We start from the raw sequence: 13960 nt of genomic DNA on the forward strand, positions 1-13960 counted from the left end.
ACCTCTTCCCAAGTAACTGTTTTTGCCTCCCCTGGACAAGAAAGCACATTATGTCCAGCATTTTCACCTCCTTCACAGCACTGGAAAAAATCTTAATAACAATCTCAGCAATATTAGCTGACATTCAAGGCTGACATTTGTACACATTCAAATCAGAGCATGTTAGTGAGTGCTGAAGTGATAACACCCTAATGGAGCCACAAGGAGGCAAAATGTTGTCCTACTGAGGCAAAAAGATGAACTTTCCATCATGCATAAAAATATGGTTTTACATCATCAGTTGAATATTCGTTAGTTTTAAAACTTTTTTTTTCTTACATTCTTAACTTTTTATTATATAGAAGGCTGTGTCTTGCTCAAAGCAAATTGGAAAAGGTAGGCATTGCACACAACACAGAAATGAAAAAACAGACATTGTTTTTTACAGAACACTGGAATTATTTCATTACACTGCCACTGAATAGGCCCAGGCAAATATATAGTAATTTCATTTAAAATCTTTTTTATTAAATCTTTGCAAGGAATAGTGAAAATCCTTAAGGAGTTGTTACTACAAAAAAAGGCAAGTTCACACTGCAGAAACTAATGCCATTATTGTTTCAACCTTTTTCAGTATGTCTTCATCAGGTGTATATCATCAGAGAAATTAAGGAATTCATTTTTCATTTCAGCCTTTTTTAAATTTTTTTTCATTTTAAACATCACAACAAGCATTCAAAACGAGCTGATTACTTTGCATAGTAACAGCATTTGAAATAACTCAAGCCATCTTTAAATCTCTCACTGGTAAAATGTGTTTTTAGGCTGGCTGGATGGCCAGCTGCATCTCATGGATAACAACAGAGAAAATCCCCCATTTTACTAACTCAAGACATTGCCTTTCACTCTTCTGCTTGAAGCATTACAGTAGACTCTGGGACTTGCAGACATGGCATGTGGGCTGAAGTGGGAGAGCTCAGTTCTGTGGCAAACCCTCACCAGCACCCAGTGAGTAGCTTGTAACCCAAGAAAAGGGAGGTCTTTTGTGTGTAGCACTTCCACTGGTCTCCATTTCCACTCAGCCAATGTGGAAGAGACAGAGACAAGAAGCACAAGAAGGTGGAATTCAGCCATCCTGACCTGACCATCTCAAAGGCATGTGCCTGTGGCTGAGCTAAATATGCTAAACTACTTCTGTAGTCATCAAGAGCAATGCACACCTCCAAAAGATGATTCATCTGGCTATCCTAGGATGTGGTGAATCACTGTGCATCGATATGTAGTGTCTCTTCATAGGTTCCTATAAACTGAGGCCAGGATGACTAATTTAGACTAATACATCTATCTTCTCAATGTTAACAATCAGGTAAGCCACCTCCAAAAGATGATTCATCTGGCCTATCTTAGGATGCGCTGAATCACTGTGTATTGATATGTAGTGCCTCTTCATAGTTTCCTATAAACTGAGGCCAGGATGACTAATTTAGACTAATACATCTATCTTCTCAATGTTAACAATCAGGTAAGAAAATATCTTCTAAAATAAGGGCTCCCCTAAGCCTGCTGTTTTACTGCAGCTGCAAGGTTTAGAAGTGGGAACTAATTCTCCTCTTCAGAGGAGAACACTGTGATTCAAAAGTAGGGAAAAGCAACGGAAAATATCTTCTAAAATAAGGGCTGCCCTAAGCCTGCTGTTTTACTGCTGCTGCAAGGTTTAAAAGTGGGAACATTCTCCTCTTCAGAGTTTTCTGCAGAGGTAACCACACTGTGATTCAAAAGTAGGGAAAAGCAACATTTTCCTTTGAAATATTTTGGTAATGAACAGAAAGTATTCTGGATACTGCCTGTATAACATGACCTTTACTTTAGCATGAATTTCACAAAATAATTTATGCAGTCCTTATCAATTATACATGTAACTGGTGTTCTAACTTAGTTCTTTTAATGTCTTTCAAGTCGCTACTTATGTCACTGTTTTCATGTTTTGTAACTTTATGTTGATTTTTGTGCCTGATATTGGGAATACTCAAAGTAAGAATCATTATTATTTACAGAGGGTCAGTCTTTCACCTGAGATTATCTAAATCAATATTTAGAAAAAAGTAAATTATCTCCTGGATCTAAAACAAAATCACAAGATCCAGCAAGTCAGTACTGCCAAATTGCCAGTTCCAGATCTCAGGTAGAATTAGCTCATTGTCTTACACTGATGCTGATAAACTAAGCTAAAATATCTGAAGTCATTGGTATCACACATGAAATTAGCCTGGACAGATGGACATTGCTGCCCGTGCAGACACATATTTTTAGTGACACTGGAGAAGAGAATAAAAAAGGGGAAAAGAAATATGGATAGAATAGCTTATATGGGAGTTAAAAAGAAATACATCTCCAAAGGCAAAGCCACAGTAAAAAACAGTCTTTTTACAGAAAAAGAATCCTATTTAGAAAAAGACAAGTGTAACTGTACATTACTTTAGTCCCCAAAGGCAAAGTCACAGAAAAAAAAAGCCTTTAACAGAAAAAGAATCCTATTTAGAAAAAGACAATCTCCAAAGGCAAAGCCACAGTAAAAAACAGTCTTTTTACAGAAAAAGAATCCTATTTAGAAAAAGACAAGTGTAACTGTACATTACTTTAAATGGAGATTCAAATTAATCTATGGATGGGAAGGGATTTTCAGTCATACTAACAAGGAGTAGCCCCAACCTTTCAGTGCTGCTGCTGGAAAAAAAATCAGTTCCAGTGTTTGCGGAGGCAATTGAACATGCACTAGTGGTACTCCCCATTATAATAGTGGGTGCTACAGCTTCTCCTGGATGCCCATCCTGTCCCAGCAGTGGTAGCTGCAGTAGGACAGCACCTTTCTGGGGACTCACCGTTGTGCCCAGGGTAAACAGCCACGTTCTACAGCCACAAAGCCACAACAGCACAGATGGCCTCTTGGCACTGGCGAAGGCAGTGACAGGCATCACAGTAAATAAAATAACAGTTATGCTATTTCAACACATAGTAACAAAAAGCTACAGATTACTCGCTTTTTAAAATATTTTTATTTATTTTAGTTATGGTGAGTTTTACTTTTACCTACTTTAGAGATTAATAGAAGACCCACATTCCTTTAAGCATCAGTTCTGTCATTTACTAGATAATCTCTACTGCCCCTCCTCTGTAAAGGGAGGGTGTATGGCATTTGCATATTTCTTATGATGAGGAGGTGATCTCAGAGAAACTGCTGTTGACTACAGTCTGAGTAAAAGTGGAACATTTCCTGAAGAACCAACCCACCAGCCACCTAGTACCACCAGGAACCACAGTGTCCCCTGTGAAGAAGGTACCAGGCAATACCATGCTATAAGCAGTGATTTTACAGCGACTCCACCTGAAAGTCTCCCAAAGCCTCCTCTGGCAGTAAGCATGCAATAAAATAAGGGAATGAGTATTAACATTTTGCCATCCTTCATAGGTTTACAGCAGAACAGCAATGCTCATGGAAGACTGTTGAGTGAACTGCAAGGTCCAGCTTGTGTCAAGCAATGCTTTGCAAGGTCAAACAAGGAATATTCATGATGCAGGTCAGTTTGTGCACGCCAGTTATAGGAGGCAAGTGACATTGGGTACTAGAAAGAGCTGCCTCAATTGCCAAAGGCTCTTTTTTCATTCATTATACATGGAAAAGCTTTACTAAATGTAACACCTTTATTACCATGGTGCCTGCTAGTGCTATAGCAGTCAGGGGCGCTGACTGTGAGCTGCCTTCCTGAGAAGGATTTCCCCCTTTGGATAATAAAAGGAGTCAGGCATCGGGCACCTACTGTGAGCTGCCTTTTTGAGAAGGATTTCCCCCTTTGGATAATAAAAAAGTGTCCCTGTGCTGACCAGAGCAATACAAACCCATTGGATGGGAAATATTTCATTTGCAATTAAAACATTTGTTTCATCTTATTTTCGTTTTTAGGTTAAAAGAATGAGAAAAAATATGTTTATTCCTGTGCTGTTACTCTCTGTTGTGGGCTCAGCAGCATGGGTGGGCACTAAAAGGCAGGCACAGTAGGACTGGTATTTTCTCTAAGAAGTTCAAAATCCTGTTAGAAGGTGGTACAGACCACAAGAAATTTCCAGGCATAAAGAGAAAAGATGAAAATGTCAAGCAAGGAAAGCAAAACTAAAAAGTCAAGGCATCAAGTAAACAGAGAGTTTTAGAAACAAAATAGATGATCTCTCCCTTTATAGATTTCTAAAATATAGCTCTTTTTAAACAGATGTTTAAATCATTAACATAAAGAGCTGTACTAACAGAATATGGTTTAAAAATTTGGTATGTGGAAGAAAAAATGAAATGTTCTTTTATGGGTCTATTGAGTTCTATCCTTTCTGATTCAAACAAAAAGACCAGATGTCAAGTCTATCAAATTCAAAATTTGTCATATATTGTACATCCAAGATTTGTAAATGACCTCTTTCTTCCTGATAAAGTAAACCAGAGGTCTGAATCCATTTTCTTCTGCATTTTGAGTTGTTTGAAACCGTAGTTTAAATTGAGATTTTTTTTCAGGTGCTAGATCTGTAATTTTGTACTGAAAAGAATAGCGAAAGTAGACCTTGAGAAATAAACCTGAGGAGGAAAAATAGTGTGTATTCTAACCTTGGAAACATCCTGACAAAATAAATGTAAGTGAAACATATAAAATGGCACACTTGTTTTTCCAACTACAATTTGAGAAATTAAGTATCTGTCTGTCTCTTAGATCATAAGCATTGGATAAATTCCAAAATACATTGTGAATTCTATCCAGAATGCCACATTAGCTACATGATTATATTTATCAGAATATTTACCCCTTTGTTACTAGAACTTATCCCTTGCGTTTTTATAGGCACAAAGCAGAAACAACAGGTTGTGAGTGCTCATCACCTGCAGCAGTGACAGCTAAAATGAGCACAAATTTCACAAAGGGATTCAAAGTTCATATATTCCTGCACTGTGATCTCACACTGAGAAAGCAGAAAATGTACTCATTGTAGCTGTCACTACTTTTCAGCCTCTTCATGTTGCCTTTTTAATTTATCATTTACAGCAGTATTGGCCTAATAACAGCACCACTTTTCTTTTTGGCAATTTTATAATGCTTTTACAGAATTCTTACTAGCTACTCTTCTTCTGAAACAAGATTTTTATTTATTATAAAATAAGAGAACAAATGTCAGGTTAAGCCCAGCTGAATATCAAAAATGGAAGGGTGTTAGTTATTTCATGCCAAATTATATGTCTGGATGTGAAGAAAATACATCACTGGTACTAGAAATAGTCACATCCTCCATGATTTCAAGGAATTTAACCAAAATAAATACGAATTTGCCCCCCAGAGATGTGGCTGAATTATCATACTATTCTCTCAGATAGCTCTATCACAACATCACACATTCTTTCAAAACAATAGCGCAGCAAAGGTTTATACCTGTCTTGCTCTGTCTGCCTTAAATCACTACAACAATGCTGGTGTTGGACTTTTAAGAAATCATTGTTTTTAACTACAGGCCATTTGCTGCAGTGAATCACTCGTGGAGGGGGAGAGGTTTTGACAGGTTTTCTGAAGTAACCTTCAGAGATGAACTTGGAAGCCAGTTACTTCCGTTTAAGATGCTGTCCTGTTGTAAAAAACAAGGTTTTTAACAGACACATCTGTTGTTTCAAAGCATTTTCCCTGTGAGGTGTTTGTATATTATCCTCACTACTACATCTAGACCATGAAGTATAGCTCAATGAATAACTAACAGATGATTACATTTATGAGTAAAGACTACTCATAGCAGACAGCTACTTCCTACAGGTGACAAGCAATCTTCGGCTGGGGCTTCACCTGACTAGTCATTTTGGGACATGATCACAAGGGCTGGAGACTGATGAAATTATCCTGTCCAACATCAAACACAAAGTGGTTGTAAATCAGCTGGGGCTGTGGCAGGAGGAGAACAACTCATTCTTTATGTGGCACTGGCAGCTCTTTCACCTAGTAGCTACATTAAGAATCCTAACAATGTCATTAAGTGACCCCAGGAAGAACTTGGTAAATTTTTATTATTGACATTCTTATGAATTTAGCATTCATTCAAAGGGGAAAAAAAAATCCTGCGAAACACAAAGCTGCATTATTGTACAGCTGTAAAATGGTTTATTAGGGGGGGTCGGAGAGTACTGGGACAACACTCACAAGATACATACATAAAATATGCCCGTTGTAACTCTCTGTTTGACCTTGTAGAGCCATGTAGGTGCTTAGCTGACATACCATTATAATATCCCAATGGCTTGCTCCATAAAAAGAAAATGATAAAAGTCTGACCTCTGCAATATAACCTTTTCTTCCTGCAGAATAAATAATTGTTTTTCAAAACAAATGTAAGTAAAAAAAGGCTGTGTCTGCTGCTGATGACCTGACATATGCATGATGTAAAAAAACCACATTTTAAGAAAGAATTCGGATGTTACCTTTAGAAAGGTTCAGATTAATAAATGCATCCATAGTTGCCCATATGCCTAGGAGCTTATTTCTGTAATTCCTGCTGCTGCTATTAGAGAGATTATAAGTAAATTTGCCCACAAACAATAAAATTATTAAAATAACATTCTCTGTGTAACTACATGGGGGAAAAAATACCTCACAGGCATTAAATACAGAGATATATTAGAGAAATATATTCTGAAGGGAAAAAAATCCCTGCAAACAAGACCGTCCAGGGTAGACAGAGATTCAGTAACTGCTGTTGTTTTGATCTTTGCAAACACACACACCTGCTATGCAAGAACATTTGAGCAGAGCTGCATGAAAGGAAAATGCACATTGTGATTAACTGCTTGGATTGGGAATGAGAAAGAAAATTATGTTTGTACATTTCTGTATCCTTTAACTCCAGTAGCTAATTCCCCAGCTCACTCTCCTTTCCCTCTCCAACAGTCTTTTACCCACCTATTAACAAACAGAATTCAAAGTAATAAATGTTTCATCTCTGTTAGGTTTTGTTACTGAACATCACAAAACACAGTGTCAGGATTATTTCAGGAGCATTTGGGATATTCTATCTTCAACACAGGTTGCCCAAATTACTGATAAGGTGATTGTGAATTCAGTTTGGTAATGCAGACCTGTTTGGAGGATGCTGGGGGACACACATCTGACTTCTTAAAGGCTTTCATTTTGATGAGCAGAATTACAGGCCTTGTTTCAGTATTTGTGTGCAAAATGATTGCTCTATACAACATTCTGCAGCACGTGATATGTATATAGTGCACCTAGTCCATGAATTTTATAAAAAGCTCCTTTTCATAACACACTTTCCAAAGCTCTTTAGTGTCGTCTCGCCTTGACTCACGTAACAGAAAAATCAGTCTTCCCTGCCCCTCTGAAAAAAAAATCCCCGCCCCACCAAGGAATCCCCAAACTTCTCTAAAGCATAAAAATCCTGAACAGGAGGGGAAAAAAAAAAAAAAAAGTTCCCCTTCAGGGGAAGACATCAAGGGAAAGAAATGAATGGACGGAACAATAATCCTGCAATATGCCAAAGAAATATATTTTCGGAGCGCTCTGCTTGATGGCTATTTCTGCGCTGTCTCTGGGCGGTGCTCCTTGGGCACTTACACGTTAATTGCCCTGCACTTTGTTGGCGGAAGGTATGTGTTGGCTGGCCGCCAGCGTTGGCTAAGGCTCCTCTTGTCACCACAGTGTCTAACAGCGTGTACAGAACAATATCCCAATTAGATCCCTAAGTGCTGGAAACATGATACACCGCCCTTGTGTCTCTCCGGGACCGAGAGGCAGGAAGTTTTTGAAAAATAGATGAACTGTGGATATTCATTCTGAGCTCTCGCAAGGTAACAGTAAAAGCCTCGATGAAACTATTTTTTTGATATTATAAATCATGGTGGTGATGATCCCCCATTAGTGCTTCGACTGTGGGTTAGAGGAGACTGAGTTTAGTACTCCCTTATATAGGCCTGTGGCAATAGCATAGTTGTCATTTTATCTTTCAAAAGATCATGGGTTAAAATTACAATCCCATCAGCATTTTTTCTGGATTCCCCATCACATTTTTAGCAAATTTTACCCGTCACTGTACAAATCCCACCTACAGGTCTTGCGGCTATTTCAAGGGAGAAATGTTTAAAGATCTGCTCCATTCAATTATTGTTGAAGTGCATTCTCCAAAGTGCCATGAGAACTGGGGAAACTTTCCCAATAAAACATAAGGAATGGAGAACACTAAATAGTGTGAGGAATTTGACTTGGAGAATTTCCCTCTGTCCTCCTTTTTGGAAATAAAGAAAATGCTGCTATGAAAAATGACTAAACAGTTAACATTATGGTTGGACTCGATGATCTGAAAGGTCCCTTCCAACCTAGACAATTCTGTGATTCTGTGATTCTGTGATTAAGCCTCCCAGAGGCAGTTCTGAGCTTCACCGTAGCATTTTGTCTGGTCGAAACAGTCACTTTTCCTTTCATTTTTTTAGGCAAAGAAATTTTAAAAGTGGAAAATAATTTAGGTTCTTCACATTTTTATTGTTAAAACTCACGTTTCCAACACTGTCCTATCTTTAAAAATGCACTGATCTAAACACTTTTGTAAGCCTGTTTGAAAACAAAGTGAATTGGATATCCTGCATCCTTCCCAACTTGCTCATTGTGTCTCAGAAAGAGACACTGAGAGGACAGCAATATAGGACTTCCTATTCAGTGCTCCAGTTCCCATGTACAACGAGGTCTTTCACTGCAGAGGATTCATGTAAAAGTGCCAGGTGTCTGAAGCAGGTTTCTAGTTCCCAATTAAATTTTTAATCTCTCACATGAACCCTGAAACTCCTGGGCACCATTCGCACCTCTCTTTACACATGGAAATCTTGCAGATGCTATGAGGACTAACGTCATAAGGGGGATGTGGACCACAAAACCATTCAGGCTGAGCAAAGAAGACACAACACAGTCTCCCTTGAAAGACACATGAGGGACCTTCGCCTTGAATGAATTTTTGTGGCTGTAAAACAAGAAGCCAAGGAATTTCTTTGAGTTGAGTGATGCTTATCAACCTGAGAGTATTAAACTCCAAGACACAGATGTACTTATTTCTGCACCTTCCTGTCGGCCAAAATTGTTTACAAATTGTGTGCACATAGGCTTAAAGGGTTAACATGGAAAGGGAAGCCAAAATTGTTACCCTAGACTAATGCCAGGAAGCTGACTACCCCAGGAGCTGCCTTCACAGGTGGAGGGAAGAAGGGAACTCTCCAGCCTCTCATCCCTGTCCCACACAGCAAGAGAGTGGAGAATTTCCCCACTGTGAAGTGCCTCCTCAGCCCTTTACTCCCTGCATGAGCTCCAGACAGACAACGGTGGGGCCGCTGAGGCCACTCGCTGTGCCAGTGGAAGGAGCTGCTGCCTCTAATTAACCTTCTCTGCCCTTTTCCACTCTGTCTGCTGCCCAGCTGTGTCCAACACACAAGAGGCAAAAGGGTCTTGATATTTCTGTGGAACACCTATTCAGTTTGAGGTCCAGGTGTGATCCACATTTCAGTGAATACATGTGAGACCTTCATCCACCCATGTTATGCCTGCCCCGTCCTCAGTGCCACCTGCTCTGGGGTTTCTGCAAAGCCCTGCTAAATTGTTTTCCCGCTATTGCTTTGCCATTCCCATAATTCCTCTAACTCTCAAAGTCCCATAATCACCTTGCAAACATCTTGTTTCTATTTGAAATAACCCCAATGCTGCTGCATCCAACCTGCAGCCAGTGGAACAGGATTTGCCTCGAGGAAAGATTTGACTGTAGCGTATATAAGCAAAAGATACTTAAAACCAGCATGAATATTAAAATGAAAGGTTAGGTGGCACATATCTTAAATTTTCATAATAGGTAAAAGTGCATGATATCATAGAAAATTCACCCACATTAATCTGGTTGAGCTCTAGATAATAACTGGGTATGCACAACCTGTCTGTGTGGGCCCCCTAATCTTTAAGGAGATTCAATTGGTTATAATTAAAGGTTTCAACCAAAATACTAAAAAGAAAGATACAAACTGTCTATCCCCAAAAGAAGCTAGACTGCAGCAGTGTAAACTACTGCTTATTTTACTGCTTATTTTCATTTGGTAGTGAAGAAGAAATACATGGATTTAAGATTAATTCTTAAATCTGAATTTAAAAATTTGTAATTTGCCCTGTAGTCTTTTTTTTTTTTTTCCCGGGTTACAGGCATAAGATTACATTCTAATTTAATATGTGCAATAATATTGTTTTATTATTCAAGTGGGAGTCCTAGATGTTTCGAAGAGTCCACTTTGCACGCAGGTTAAGACGTTTAGTTGAGTTTACCATAAAGTTGAGGTGTGGGTTAATATTTTGAGCCATTCATTTGATGTGGTTGCCATAAATGATTGTTCATGTCTGTAGTTGTTATGATTCCAAGGAATAAAATCTTTCATTTAGTTGAAAATTTTCAGCCAAATGGAAAGAGTAGCAATGATCTTAGATCTGAAAAAATAGGATTTCTTAAAGTTTTCTGAAGTGCAGCTCAACTTGTAATATAAGTCTAAATAGTTTTCATGTTGAAGGCAAACAGTGAAGTCAAGATGAATTTTTTTTTTTTAAAAAAAGATTCTTGTAGTATCTTAGTACTCTAGGCAACTTTTCCTTCTTTTACTGTACCACATTTTTCCTTCTTTGAATGAATGAATTTCTTTGTTGTAAGATTTATATAAAGCAACAAGGAAAATGATCTAAACCCACAATATTTCAAGGAGAGTTTGAAAGATTAAAAGATTATTAAAGTTTAATCCAGAAAGATTAAAAATCTGCACATGTGTTGGAACCCATTAAAATCAAACCTGAATGTGGGATTGTAACTGATCACACAGAGCAAACAAGAAAGTGTAATTTTCATATACACAAGTTTTACATCTGTTCAACATAAAATATATTTACAGCTAAATGTTAGTGGAAGTGTACGTTCTGTCTGTACTAGTAACCTTTTTCTACTATTGCAGTAAAAATCAGAAAGTTTTCAAATAGAAATGTGGGATTAAATCCTAGCTCAAATGAAATCAACAATAAATTTCCACTAGCTACAACAGAAAGAAAGATTTCTCCTGACTGGCTTTTAAATTTTTGTTTCTGTCATCAATCTGCATTGCTCACTTTTAAGCCTTTCTCTTCCCCCCACCTTGTAAATTAAGTAAATACACGTTACATCTTGTATTTTCTTGTGATAAGATTGCTAAAGAATAATTGTGATAGTTACTATCCATTTGGCAAATTGCTTCAGTAACTCAAACCTTAGTCACAAGAATGAGAAAAAAAATTAAAATCTGCATTATTTATTTATATATTACATATTCCAGTACAAGAAAGAGCCTTGTTTTGTGGCAGCATATGGATGTGTCTGGCAATGAGACCTGTCTTCCGCAAGGCTGGTTATCTCATTCGCTGTAGCGTAGAGCTGACAGTCCAGCATTGGGAAGGAAACATCTAATTTTGGTGGTCCACTTGCAGCTAGAACTTCCCAACAGTGGCACAAATTTACATAGTCCCACAGATCAGACTTACACAGTCCCACCCTTGTCTCTGCTGATGAGGACCAGCTGAACCATTAGCTGGCACAAAAGAATTGCCATTAGTTCACTATTTCATCTATTTTCAAAGGAGAATGTAGACCCTACCAACATTTGCCCTTCCTTATCTAGCCCAGGGAAAGAAAAATGCTTGTGGCACATGTCCAAAAGGTAAAGAGATCAGAGAGATGAGGAGTCATATAAAACTTCTGCACTATGATAAAATCCTGAATTAATAAAGCAGAAATAACCAAGGCTTTCCAGAAGCAGCACAACCTGGGTATCTTAATTAAATAAAGCTTTTGCTGTTGTTTTACAGAAATTTCACCCATCCTCTCTAGACGACCTGTTTTTCTTGCCTCTCTTCTTGAATCCCAGAAGCCTGATTGCTATGAACACCATTCTGGCCTGGGTAGCAGCCAAATCCCATGCCAGCTGCCTGGAACATGAGTGGATCATTCTTGAGGACCCTGTGGCACTTTGGGTGGTGATATTCATTGAAATATATGAGGTAACATTTCTCATTCCCATCTTGATTACTCTCAATCTCTCCAAAAATGCTACACTTCAGCCTTACTCCTCCCCCCTGCCCATTACTTAAATACAAACACAACTTTATTTCATTAAAAATGGTAGAAAGGTTCTTGAAGAATTGGGGTAAATACAACTCAACAGGAACTTGCCCACTTTTAACTGGGTTTGCCTCCTTCTCACATACACCAACCAGCTGAGTTTAGTAATTCTTTTATATACCACCAAGGCACCGGGTTTATGATCCTATCCTTCCTCCTCCCTTATTTCCATAATGAAACTTCAAAACAATTTGTTGTTATGTAGAGGGTGGAAGAAAGAGAAAAGCAAAAAAGAGAGGGTGAGAGAGAGGTAGAAAAAGAAGTAGGAATGGAAGTAGTGTTAGTCCTTACACCTGTGGTCTTTAAGTTATCTCTGTTTTCATGATTCCTGAAAGCTTACATTTTGTGAAGTTTTCATTTTATTTTAGATAGCAGTCCCCAGAATGGCAAACCCAGTGAGTAAGGGAAAAAAATCATTCGTGTACGATAATGAATGGATTTCTGCCAATGACAGGTCATGATACAGGAAAAAAAAAAAAACCTGTGATGACCCTCTTTCCTCTGCTCTCATTTATCTCCTACTGGTGTCCACTGATAGATTTCTGCTGTATGATTTATTGCAGAAAAACACCACCTAGAAATGGGCTTTTGATAAAATTGTTCAAGGATTCCTGGACAATAAATCCTAATCTTTACACGCATGCTGCAAGATGTTTCACCTTTCTTATGCTATAAATAATATATGCCAAATGTGATAATAAATCCATACATCTAAGCGCTATCTCTGTAGTTTAAGAAATAAAATTACAATATATAAGCCTGATGGTAATGGTAGTTATATAATGCTGGGAATATTGATGGCAATATTTGTTTATTTGAGATCCAAATTTCCAGCACTGTGTTGTACTGAAATTTCATGGTTTTTATCAGCCTGGATGGTTATGTTGTGTAAGGAAACCTGTGATAAACACGACAGTAGCTGGCTTCAATCAACAAAGATGCTCCTGATGCTCCTGCCAAGAACCTTGCTGAGAAAATCAGCTGAAATTTTCAGGTCTAGTCTATGCAAAGACCTCCCTTCATAATTAATCATCTACAGTAGGAAGTCTGTGATACTATCTGTCACCTCCCTGTGACCCTACCACTGTTACAGTGGGGTTAAATGTGCGCAAGCCCAGCATTTAAAGCTCTCTACACACCATAGGCTCAAGGTCAGAATCTGGCTTAATTTTACTCAAGAACGGGAAGGAAGTATAACTTCTGTCTAGAGCATATGTGCTGTGGTCTAAACCCAAAGACTGACTTTAATTAATGAGTCCTGTACAAGCTGTAAAATATTGTAAGCATCTTCCCCTTCATGGATCCAGACAAAAAAAGCAAGCCTTTACCTTTCTTTTTGCATGTGTGTGGAAAGAGTCTGATGCAGTCAGTTTTGACTGATTTTTTTTGGGCTGCTATTTTTTTTTTTAATTTGAACATTGCAATACTTGGCCGCTTTTTTATTTCCTGCCTAAAGGAAATAAACTATCTGGCATGCACCTGTGCGGAAGAGAGAATGTTAGCACAGTATTTTCCATACATAATGACTTGTAGAGGATTTTCTGATAACATCTGTGGAAGAGGAATGTATTCCACCCAGGAAAACTGAGAGTGCTAAATTTGGCCACTGAAACTTAAGAGACAATAATACAGAAAAAAAAGAATGGGGAAAACTACAAGGAAAAAAATCCTTTAATTGGAAGGGGCCAAGCCCACATAAACAGTGTGTTTGATTTCAGCTGTGTCCTCTGATCTATACTGAAGGTCA

Source organism: Calidris pugnax, unplaced genomic scaffold (assembly GCF_001431845.1).
Source record: "Calidris pugnax isolate Ruff unplaced genomic scaffold, ASM143184v1 scaffold11, whole genome shotgun sequence".
Taxonomy (NCBI): Eukaryota; Metazoa; Chordata; class Aves; order Charadriiformes; family Scolopacidae; genus Calidris; species Calidris pugnax.